Here is a 12,887-nt window from a genome sequence, read left to right as displayed (position 1 = left end):
TCCTGTACAGGAAGTTGGTTGCGAAGGGTCACCCACAAGTGTAACTGCTTCCCTTTATCGATCTGAAGTATATACGAGGTGCCTGTCCGGCTAGCCGCACGGTCTAACGCGCTGCTTCCAGAGCTAGAAGGCGTGCCGGTGTCCGGCACGAATCCGCCGGGCGCGCTGGTGTCCAGGTCCGCTGTGACGGCCAGCCTGAGGTGAATGAGGGCTGAGGTGAATGAGGGCTGGTTCCCCTTATTCCGCCTCAGTTACACTATGTCGGCGAATGCTGCTGAACCACTGTCTCTACGTAGGCGTACGCTATAATTACCCAGCACGCAAACATTTGTGGTTACACTCGTCTGGTATAGGACGTTCCCGTCGGTTGGGGGGGAGGGGGGGAGGTGTCCACTGGTGGCTAAACCGCACAATAACCCTGGTTTCGGTGTGCAGGGCGGTGTTGGCGTGGGTGGAGTGCTATGGCCTGTTAGGGGGTTGTTAACTGTTAACCACTGAGGGCTACGGCGCAACGAAGCCTCTATGTCGTTTCTAGGTCCCCGGTTCAATACACAATACAATATAGGAGGTGCGTAAGAAAAATAATGGGACTGATATTTTTATCTACCAGAGTTTTTATTTTTTCAAAGAACAATACTGACCCCTTCAAAGCAGTTCCGTTCGGCGCACATACAACGTCGGATTCGTTGTTCCCAGTCTTGTCTGCAGCGCTGAAATGACAGGGCCTTTAACATGGCAGTAACGTAGTTTTGAATGTTCTCCATACTCCCAAACTGACATCCTTATAAGACATTTTTCAGTTTCGGGAAAAGAAAAAAGTCGCAAGGATACGGATCAGGTGGATACGGGGAGTGGGGGAGAGATTTGGGACACCAGGAATGCCTTTCGGAGTCGAGGATTCCGTGATGGGGGTGACCGTGTGACTTGGGGCGTTGTCATGATGCAGCATCCACTCGTGTGCAACGTCCGGTCTCACTCACTTAACACTTCTCCTAAACCTTTCAAGGATAACTTTGTAGAACCCTTGGCTGACAGTTTGTCCTGGAGGTACAAATTCTATATGTGCCATACTACTACTTTCAAATAGCAGATCAGCTTTGTTTTGATTTTTGATTTGAAAATGAAGGTCTCTCTGGGAAAGGCACATCTCCAACGTGTTCTCGGTCTTTCAAAAATTATTTATTCCAGCGATAAAACTGTGCTATTGATAAGGAATATTTCCCATAGGTCTATTTCAACTTTTCGAAAGTCGCACACGCCGATTCACTAAGTTTAACATAAAACTTGATGGCACAACGTTGCTCTAAATTCCACTGTTCCATTTTCGTAATGCTGTGAAGATCGCTGCCGCGACAGCGTTTGAAGACGTGTCATTAAAAGTGTTCGGTACTGCAGTGCGTTAATGGTTAGATTCGTAGACATCGTAAAGTACGCATAGAACACCGTTAATGTTTTGAAGTGCGTTCGCTCGCCACATCGTGGACAAGCGACCGATGGGGAGCTTGTGTAGCGTTCCGCCACCTCAGCAGCCGCGTCGGGCGTGCGGCCACGACGCAATAGCCGCAGTAGCAACAGTAGCAGCAGCAGCAGCAGCAGCTGGGACGCCGCGCTGCGTCAGTCTGTTGGCCGCCAGCTGCCTTCTCTGCCGGCAGCAGCCGCGCCCACAGCTGGCAGCGTCAAGCGAGGCAGGCAGCCAAGACAGCGTGCTTCTCCGTGGTAATAACTGAAGCCATAACACACTGCCATGTCACGTTTTTGAATATCTGTTATTGTTCCAGAGATATTTGAGATGGCAGAATTAGGTGTGACACCCTGTGGTTTCTGTTTTATTTCTTCTGGTTTTATTTTTTCCTTATACATTGCCGGCCATTAAAATTGCTACACCACGAAGCTGACGTGCTACAGACGCGAAATTTAACCTACAGGAAGAAGATGCTATGATATGAAAATGATTAGCTTTTCAGACCATTCACACAAGGTTGGTGCCGGTGGCGACACCTACAGCGTGCTGACATGAGGAAAGTTTCCAGCAGATTTCTCATACACGTTGTTGCCTGGTGAAACGTTGTTGTGATGCCTCGAGGAAGGAGGAGAAATGCGTACCTTCACGTTTCCGACGTTGATAAATGTCGGATTGTAGCCTATCGCGATTGCGCTTTATCGTATCGCGCCATTGCTGCTAGCTTTGGTCGAGATATAATGACCGTTAGCAGAATATGGAATCGGTGGGTTCACGAGGGTAATACGGAACGCCGTGCTGGATCCCAACGGCCTCGTATCGCTACCTGTCGAGATGACAGGCATCTTATCCGCGTGGCTGTAACGGATCGTGCAGCCACGTCTCGATCCCTCAGTCAACAGATAGGATCGTTTGCAAGACAACAACCATCTGCACGAACATTTCTACGACGTTTGCAGCAGCATGGACTATCAGCTCGGAGACCATGGCTGCCGCTACGCTTGACGCTGCATCACAGACAGGAGCGTCTGCGATGGTGTACTCAACGACGAACCTGGGTGCACGAATGGCAAAACGTCATTTTTTCGGATGAATTCAAGTTCTGTTTACAACATCATGATGGTCGCATCCATGTTTGGCGACATTGTGATGAATGGACACTGGAAGCGTGTATTTGTCATCGCCATACTGGCGTGTCACCCGGCGTGATGGTATGGGGTGCCACTGGTTACACGTCTCAGTCACCTCTTGTTCACATTGACGGCACTATGAACAGTGGACTTTCATTTCAGATGTGTTACGACCCGTGTCTCTACCCTTCATTCGATCCCTGCGAAACCCTACATTTCAGCAGGATAATGCACGACCGCATGTTGCAGGTCCTGTACGGGCCTTTATGGATACAGAAAATGTTCGACTGCTGCCCTGGCCAGCATATTCTTCAGATCTCTCACTAATTGAAAACGTCTGGTCAATGGTGGCCGAGCAACTGGCTCGTCACAATACGCCAGTCACTACTCTTGATGAACTGTGGTATGGTGTTGAAGCTGCATGGGCAGCTGTAGCTGTACACGTCATCCAAGCTCTGTTTGAGTCAATGCCCAGGCGTATCAAGGCCGTTATTACGGCCAGAGGTGGTTGTTCTGGGTACTGATTTCTCAGGATCTATGCACCCAAACTGCGTGAAAATGTAATCATATGTCAGTTCTAGTATAATATATTTGTCCAATGAATATCCGTTTATCATCTGCATTTCTTTTTGGTGTAGCAATTTTAATGGCCAGTAGTGTATATATATGCAGGGTGGTCCATTGATCGTGACCGGGCTAAATATCTCACGAAATAAGCTTGAAGGGGGAAACCATATATATATAAAATAAAACTGAAAGAAAGATGCTATGGCCACCCACACGGGTATGAGTTCAATCAGGGACTGCCTGGCACGCACTTTCCAGCATGGGTGATCTAAAGTAGTGCAGCAACAATAAGTCTAGAAGTACGTGAATTTAGTCGACAAACCTCCAGTTCTTCCGAGGCTTCCTGTGACATATCTAGTAATATGCGATGGAAGTTATTCACACGGAATGCAATTTAATTTCTTTTATTTTTTTAAGTTGATTCCCATTTTTCAAAAGTCTGCTTTATATCTACATTAATATTACGAATGGTTGATGTTAACACGATTTATTACTAAATACGTAATCTAAAACATTGTATGTCACTGTGATTAACGAATATGTACTACCAGTTTAGAGTTTTCCGGTTACAGGTCTAAAATTCGCAGCAATAAACTGAACTGAATTGAAATTGTTTCATTTCCGTAACACACAACAAAAACACAACTTCACTGATGACGCTCTTAAAAATCACGTTATGGCTCTACGGAGCAGATCTCGGACTGAGCGTCAGCAAGGGATGAACACACGTGACTGTTCCAGTAGGATACCACAGCGTTGTCAGAGCGCTTGCAGTGTTGTCAGTCTCATTACTTTTCTCACATAGTTCGTACTTACAAATTGATACAGCCCTACAAGTTTTTATACACAGGATTTTTTATAAGTGGAGAGATAATACTAATGGTTTATTGTTATTGCAGTCATTGGAGGTTACGTTTCTTAGACAAATTTAGAACCACGTCAGTAGTCTTTGAAGTAGTTTGATAAGTTTTCAACATATTGTACGAATTTTCGTGCAGCCTTTTCCAGACCTTCTACATCTATATCTACATTTATACTCCGCAAGCCACCCAACGGTGTGTGGCGGAGGGCACTTTACGTGCCACTGTCATTACTTCCCTTTCCTGTTCCAGTCGCGTATGGTTCGCGGGAAGAACAACTGCCGCAAAGCCTCAGTCCGCGCTCGAATCTCTCTAATTTTACATTTGTGATCTCCTCGGGAGGTATAAGTAGGGGGAAGCAATATATTCGATACCTCATCCAGAAACGCACCCTCTCGAAACCTGGCGAGAAAGCTACACCGCGATGCAGAGCGCCTCTCTTGCAGAGTCTGCCACTTGAGTTTGTTAAACATCTCCGTAACGCTATCACGGTTACCCAATAACCCTGTGACGAAACGCGCTGCTCTTCTTTGGATCTTCTCTATCTTCTCCGTCAACCCGATCTGGTACGGATCCCACACTGATGAGCAATACTTAAGTATAGGTCGAACGAGTGTTTTGTAAGCCACCTCCTTTGTTGATGGACTACATTTTCTAAGGACTCTCCCAATGAATCTCAACCTGGTACCCGCCTTACCAACAATTAATTTTATATGATCATTCCACTTCAAATCGTTCCGCACGCATACTCCCAGATATTTTACAGAAGTAACTGCTACCAGTGTTTGTTCCGCTATCATATAATCATACAATAAAGGATCCTTCTTTCTATGTATTCGCAATACATTACATTTGTCTATGTTAAGGGTCAGTTGCCACTCCCTGCACCAAGTGCCTATCCGCTGCAGATCTTCCTGCATTTCGCTACAATTTTCTAATGCTGCAACTTCTCTGTATACTACAGCATCATCCGCGAAAAGCCGCATGGAACTTCCGACACTATCTACTAGGTCATTTATATATATTGTGAAAAGCAATGGTCCCATAACACTCCCCTGTGGCACGCCAGAGCTTACTTTAACGTCTGTAGACGTCTCTCCGTTGATAACAACATGCTGTGTTCTGTTTGCTATAAACTCTTCAATCCAGCCACACAGCTGATCTGATATTCCGTAGGCTCTTACTTTGTTTATCAGGCGACAGTGCGCAACTGTATCGAACGCCTTCCGGAAGTAAAGGAAAATAGCATCTACCTGGGAGCCTGTATCTAATATTTTCTGGGTCTCATGAACAAATAAAGCGAGTTGGGTCTCACACGATAGCTGTTTCCGGAATCCATGTTGATTCCTACATAGTAGATTCTGAGTTTCCAAAAACGACATGATACTCGAGCAAAAAACATGTTCTAAAATTCTACAACAGATCGACGTCAGAGATATAGGTCTATAGTTTTGCGCATCTGCTCGACGACCCTTCTTGAAGACTGGGACTACCTGTGCTCTTTTCCAATCATTTGGAACCTTCCGTTCCTCTAGAGACTTGCGGTACACCGCTGTTAGAAGGGGGGCAAGTTCTTTCGCGTACTCTGTGTAGAATCGAATTGGCATCCCGTCAGGTCCAGTGGACTTTCCTCTGTTGAGTGATTCCAGTTGCTTTTCTATTCCTTGGACACTTATTTCGATGTCAGCCATTTTTTTAATTTGTGCGAGGATTTAGAGAAGGAACTGCAGTGCAGTCTTCCTCTGTGAAACAGCTTTGGAAAAAGGTGTCTAGTATTTCAGCTTTACGCTTGTCATCCTCTGTTTCAATGCCATCATCATCCCGGAGTGTCTGGACATGCTGTTTCGAGCCACTTACTGATTTAACGTAAGACCAGAACTTCCTAGGATTTTCTGTCAAGTCGGTACCTAGTATCTTACTTTCGAATTCACTGAACGCTTCACGCGTAGCCCTCCTTACGCTAACTTTGACATCGTTTAGTTTCTGTTTGTCTGAGAGGTTTTGGCTGCGTTTAAACTTGGAGTGAAGCTCTCTTTGCTTTCGCAGTAGTTTCCTAACCTTGTTGTTGTACCACGATGGGTTTTTCTCGACCCTCACAGTTTTACTCGGCACGTACCTGTCTAAAACGCATTTTACGATTGCCTTGAACTTTTTCCATAAACACCCAACATTGTCAGTGTCGGAACAGAAATTTTCGTTTTGATCTGTTAGGTAGTCTGAAATCTGCCTTCTATTACTCTTGCTGAACAGATAAACCTTCCTCCCTTTTTTTATATTCCTATTAACTTCCATATTCAGGGATGCTGCAACGGCCTTATGATCACTGATTCCCTGTTCTGCACTTACCGAGTCGAAAAGTTCGGGTCTGTTTGTTATCAGTAGGTCCAAGATGTTATCTTTACGAGTCGGTTCTCTGTTTAATTGCTCGAGGTAATTTTCGGATAGTGCACTCAGTATAATGTCACTCGATGCTCTGTCCCTACCACCCGTCCTAAACATCTGAGTGTCCCAGTCTATATCTGGTAAATTGAAATCTCCACCTAAGACTATAACATGCTGAGAAAATTTATGTGAAATGTATTCCAAATTTTCTCTCAGTTGTTCTGCCACTAATGCTGCTGAGTCGGGGGGTCGGTAAAAGGAGCCAATTATTAACCTAGCTCGGTTGTTCAATGTAACCTCCACCCATAATAATTCACAGGAACAATCCACTTCTACTTCACTACAGGATAAACTACTACTAACAGCGACCAACACTCCACCACCGGTTGCATGCAATCTATCCTTTCTAAACACCGTCTGTACCTTTGTAAAACTTTCGGCAGAATTTATCTCTGGCTTCAGCCAGCTTTCTGTACCTATAACGAATTTAGCTTCGGTGCTTTCTATCAGCGCTTGAAGTTCCGGTACTTTACCAACGCAGCTTCGACCGTTTACAATTACAATACCGATTGCTTCTTGGTCCCCGCATGTCCTGACTTTGCCCCGCACCCGTTGAGGCTGTTGCCCTTTCTGTACTTGCCCAAGGCCATCTAACCTAAAAAACCGCCCAGCCCACGCCACACAACCTATGCTACCCGTTTAGCCGCTAGTTGCGTGTAGGGGACTCCTGACCTATCCAGCGGAACCCGAAACCCCACCAACTTATGGCGCAAGTCGAGGAATCTGCAGCCCACACGGTCGCAGAACCGTCTCAGCCTCTGACTCAGACCCTCCACTCTGCTCTGTACCAAAGGTCCGCAGTCAGTCCTGTCGACGATGCTGCAGATGGTGAGCTCTGCTTTCATCCCGCTAGCGAGACTGGCAGTCTTCACCAAATCAGATAGCCGCCGGAAGCCAGAGAGGATTTCCTCCGATCCATAGCGACACACATCATTGGTGCCGACATGAGCGACCACCTGCAGATGGGTGCACCCTGTACCCTTCATGGCATCCGGAAGGACCCTTTCCACATCTGGAATGACTCCCCCCGGTATGCACACGGAGTGCACTTTGGTTTTCTTCCCCTCCCTTGCTGCCATATCCCTAAGGGGCCCCATTACGTGCCTGACGTTGGAGCTCCCAACTACCAGTAAGCTCACCCTCTGCGACCGCCCGGATCTTGCAGACTGAGGGGCAACCTCTGGAACAGGACGAGCAGCCATGTCAGGCCGAAGATCAGTATCAGCCAGAGACAGAACCTGAAACCGGTTCGTCAGACAAACTGGAGAGGCCTTCCGTTCAGCCCTCCGGAATGTCTGACCTCCCACTCTACCACAGGTGGGGGATCGGCCTCAATGCGGTCAGTATCCCGGGCAACCACAGTCGTAGTCCGATCGGGGGATGCGTGGGGCTAGCTGGCCGTCCCCGACAAACCCCCATCCGGACCCCCACAGTGATGCCCATTGGCAACAGCCTCAAGCTGTGTGACTGAAGCCAACACTGCCTGAAGCTGGGAGCGAAGGGATGCCAACTCAGCCTGCATCCGAACACAGCAGTTGCAGTCCCTATTCATGCTAAAAACTGTTGTGCAAAGAACGTCTGAACTAATCTACAGAGAGCGCAAACAAATCGACACAAAATTTAAACCGTTATTGAAATACAACATTGCCTAGTAAATTCAGTAATGTTGCCACTTGTGCACTGCTGACACACTGCTCGGCGGCGGAAGGAGACTACGCGATTTTACACTATTCAGGTACTAAAACGCGATGCTACAACTCTCAAATACTATAATACGCCCGAAATTTATGAATTAAACAATGCAAGTATCAAAAACACGCAAAGAAATTAAGAATTAAACTATGTATCAAATGAGTGAGCTAGGAGTATACGACTTGCTGCTGCAGCTGCTTATCCAACGGCGGCAGGGACCACACTGACTGTGACCAACCGACACTGGCCGTTCATTACAAGTAAATGCGTCAGCTGCTAAACGTCTGAGACTCCTACACTGCACAACACAATTGAAGGGTCACTTTTTCGGAACCTATAAGTGTTTCATACTACCACGCAGAAATTTGAAATTTTCCCAAAGGAGTCTACAAACTTCCTCCCTAATACATAAATGTATTCTCGATTACGAGCATGGACAAGCATCAGCTGTGGAACCGAATGGCGATAGTGAAAATTTTTGCTGGATCGGAGCTCGAACCCGGATTTCCCGCTTGTCGACCGCTGTCACCTTATTTTCTTTTATCAGAGTGACTTGGAACTATCACGAAACTTAAATAGGCCATAGTCCAATCATCACGTAATATTTTTTATAAATTTTATTTCTTTTGTGTTTTTTATACTTTTTTTAGTTTTTATGTACAATGTGAAGCAATACGACAATGAAATCAGGTAACATCAAAAATTCCAAACTAAGCCTTCCATCTAGAGAAAAATTCCTATTTCATTGCAAGGATTATATGTTCTCGTGTATATATGCATTATCTATACACATTATAGAATAGAACTGGAGCGATACTGAGGCAAAAACCAAAACAAAACGAGCAGAGAAACTCGGAGAGAAGAAGCCCAGTCAAACAGGTGGGAACATACATAACAAAGAACACTACCTATCATCAGGAAAATGAAATTAACCAACTCTTTGCTGCCAAAAAAGCAAGACTCAACATGTTGGCGAAGAGATCTTGATAACGTGGCAGTCGCAGGCATGTCCAGTAACCGTGATCATGTACTGCCTGAAGGCCATACGATCTTCACCTTCGCCTTGTACGACATAATGAACGGGGTGTCCATCAACCACATTACGGTACGGGTTTTCGACTGTGAAAATATGGAAGAGTCTGGGAGTAGTATCATATCTGTAGCGCATACAGTCTCAGAAAATCGAGTAAGAAAGGCCAATTCTGTCCTAATCCAAGACCCGTTTGCAATATTATGATGCCGGCCGGAGTGGCCGAGTGGTTCTAGGCGCTACAGTCTGAAACTGAGCGACCGCTACGGTCGCAGGTTCGAATCCTGCCTCTGGCATGGATGTGTGTGACGTCCTTAGGTTAGTTAGGTTTAAGTAGTTCTAAGGTCTAGGAGAACTGATGACCTCAGCAGCTAAGTCCCATAGTGCTCAGAGCCATTTGAACCATTTTTTTATCATATGATGTATTTTAGTATCTACACACGTACAACGACTACGTAAGTCCGTGTCGCTAAGCCCAAAATGGAAAAGTCGCTCGTTCAAGTTATTTACTACAGTAGACCACGAGGACGCTATGCGCATCGACAGAATCAGAAGATTGGTGTTGAACCAAATTGTCGTCTAGGTTGTTTGCGGCCACTGTTTCTCAACAAGATTCGTGGAAGGGACTCCTTCCCAACAAGTCTTTAGGAATTTCACACTGAAGATAGGTCTCCATAAAATCTTAGCACCAAAACATCTCACCGCAAGAGGAATGTGCTTTAACTTGTAAGTTATGCGACCAACATCAATAGGGGGTCAAGACGAGCAGGGAGGACACAGAAAAATAAACGAGACGCGAATGTGTGAGATTCTTGAGTTATCGTCAAAACAGTACGTCGCACGTATAGCATCTGCGTCTTACCTCGTATATTAGCCTGGCCTAATCCCCCAAAGCAACGAGGCTTCGTCACCAACTCATACTGTAACCGAAATATACGTCGTTTCCATAAGAAACGACCGGATAACTGATGTAGTTTCTTTGCCAACATCGAGGCTTCGAGGCATAAGAAACGACAGGATAACTGATGTAGTTTCTTTGCCAACATCGAGGCAAGAGCATAAACTTAGGCCATGTAATAATCTTCGCGTAACATATTTGTATCCAATATTCGGACTTTCTGGAGCAGAGCAAGAGAACCCCTTTCATATTGTAGTATCGCACCTGTAATTTTGTCCGTAACAGACTTCTATTTGAGCGTCCCCATTTTGAGTGGACAACGATCAAGGATGATACCGAGAGACGTATGCCGATCCACTGCAGTAGCCCATGGAACAACCGCGTTACCAAAATCTCGCAAAGTAGGTAGCCTGCCTTTAACCTTCATTAAGCAGTGCATCTAAACTCCTTTAGTCGAGGTATCACCGCAGGATTACGGAGCAAAACCTACACGTGATCCGCGTATGCACGAACAGCAACTGTCTCTCCGGAAAGCGTCCAATCTTTCAGCTGGGATACCAGCATCCGCAGTAGGGGCTCCAGAGGCAACACATAAAATGTCGTTAACAGAGAGCTCCCTTGAGGCACTCCGCGACAGATATTTATCGGGTCCATCAGCTGGACGTTAACACAAGCACCGAATCTGAAATACCCGTAAACAGATTTGGGAACACACTCCGTGTGTCAACAGTAAATTCAACTGTCTCCAGAATCAGAAGCAAAAAGTCGTGATTAACACCGTCAAATGCCTTATCAAAGTGTAAAAAAAAGCAAGAGATCAATGGACCAACGTTACTGCAGCGACCGAAACCACGTCACGACATTCAACTACAGGAATAAGAACGGTACGACCAGGTACGCAGCTCTGATGTTTCTCAACAATCTTCTCCATCAGAGCCGACAGCCTACAATCAACTGCCCCCTCATAATCAACTTTTAACAAAGTAATTGGGCGAAAGCTATCAGCGGCAGCCGGTCCAGGACGTTTCTGGATTATTCCAATTTTTCCCACTTTGAACGAGGTTGTCACTGCTCTCGCCTTTACCATTTCGTTCTAAAGGAACTTAAAGGTAGCATCCAACAGCGGTCAAAAGCGCACATAAAATTCCTTGGGAAGTACATTGAGATCCGGGAACTTTAGGATAGGCGATCCCACAATAAGTTTGCAAACTTACTCAGGCTGAAAGGCAGCTAAGACCGTTTCATTATGTTCAGATGTAATTGTCGTATCCAAGGTGCTGACAAGAGTTGTAAAAGGAGTAACTGGACTTGTCGATGTCGCAGATATCTGATTAGTATTGACGTAAGACACGCACTATATCATCATGTGCCTTTACGACACGTCCTTCATTTGTCATGAGGGGATGAATACAAGTGGGTCGGCGACGGGGTTGATGCCGAAGCAAATGATATAAGGAAGGCGGTTCTCCGTCACCAATGAACGTAGTTTGGATCGCGTTTTAAACCTTCCGTTTATATCCTCTTCAAGGTCAAGCCTTTTTAGCCCAACATCCGCAATTCGCAGAGCGGCGTGGTCCGCAGCATCACAAAGATCACTCAGGATGGGACAATAATATTAGTTAATATCTCCGAGAATCTCGTGCTTTGGGTGCAAAAAAGAGGTATCGAATCTTTCCCGAGCCTCGATCTTGTCAGCTGAGTTGTGTCCACCAGCCAATAATGGAAGAGTTCTTTCCAGTGGAGTACGCTCCCATACGGCTCGCAGCGCGTCATCGAAAGAGGGGTTAGCTAGGTGAGCGACGTTTAACATCCACGTAGTGAGAAACAATTTCACTGGTTGCCATTCAAGATTGAGAGCTGTAGTCACAGCGCAGTAAAGTAAAGGAAGCTGGGATGACTTCAACATTAAGAATACTATCGGGCAAGCAGTTGAAACGTCCCCTTTCAACAATTGTACATGACTGTGCCTAAACTGACACACAATAATTTTAGCGCAACGCAATCTGTCTATCAAAAATCCCTACAAAAGAATGGCCCAGACAAACATTAAACTATACCTTTCACAAATCACTTACTTCACAAAAATCTTCGTTACTCGAACTACTGCAATACAGCGAGCGCCACTATTGCCAGTTAAATAAAAGATTCAAACTACAGAAGGCACTAACTACTGATAGGCATAGTTAGCAATTGAAAGATGTTAATAGAGAACAAACAATGTATTTACCTTAATAGTCATAATATATATAGCAGTTCATAATATCCAGTATAACAAATTTCAAAGCTCCGCCATCTCTCTCCCCACATCCACCACTGCTGGCGGCTCACCTCCAACTGCACAACGCTACGCGCTGTTCACATCCAGCTGCCCAACACTACAATGGCAGACAACAATGCAAACTAGCCACAGACTGCACACAGCACAGCCAGTGATTTTCATACAGAGCGCTACGTAACGTTGCCAATAAGAAAACATAAACAGCCTACTTACATAGCCCCCATGCTCCCCACAAAAAATTTTACAAATTATTTTTGGCAGTGGCCAATACAGATTTGAAAAAATTTTTCATAATTACAATAACAAAGAAATCAAATGCACACACTTATTGATACAATGTTGGTCAAAAGCTAAAATTTTCTCACAGTCCATAAAGACAGTCCAGATTGTTCATCACTGTAAAATTGCTGTGTTTTTCTCAAAGTCTGAGCAGTAAAAGAAAATGCAGTAGTGGATTTCCATGCAGTCTTGAAGAAGTAGTGTTGTCCTTCCAACGGAAAGACAGTGCTGACTCTTGACATGCAGACAGGT

General features: G+C 45.4%; 1 protein-coding gene and 1 non-coding gene across 2 annotated transcripts in view; one reads left to right on the top strand and one right to left on the bottom strand.

Moving 5' to 3' along the window:
- Positions 1-12,887, bottom strand: part of LOC126188598 (hemicentin-2-like) — a 1,730,700-nt gene that overhangs the window by 1,535,047 nt on the left and 182,766 nt on the right. The gene's annotated exons all lie outside the window — the stretch shown is intronic.
- Positions 9,393-9,476, top strand: Trnas-uga (transfer RNA serine (anticodon UGA)). The gene has a single exon. It is a non-coding gene; the product is annotated as a tRNA-Ser (tRNA).

The sequence above is a fragment of the Schistocerca cancellata genome, chromosome 5 (assembly GCF_023864275.1).
Source record: "Schistocerca cancellata isolate TAMUIC-IGC-003103 chromosome 5, iqSchCanc2.1, whole genome shotgun sequence".
Taxonomy (NCBI): Eukaryota; Metazoa; Arthropoda; class Insecta; order Orthoptera; family Acrididae; genus Schistocerca; species Schistocerca cancellata.
The sequence above is the reverse complement of the archived record's forward strand: the minus strand, read 5'-3'. Positions and strand labels throughout refer to the sequence as shown.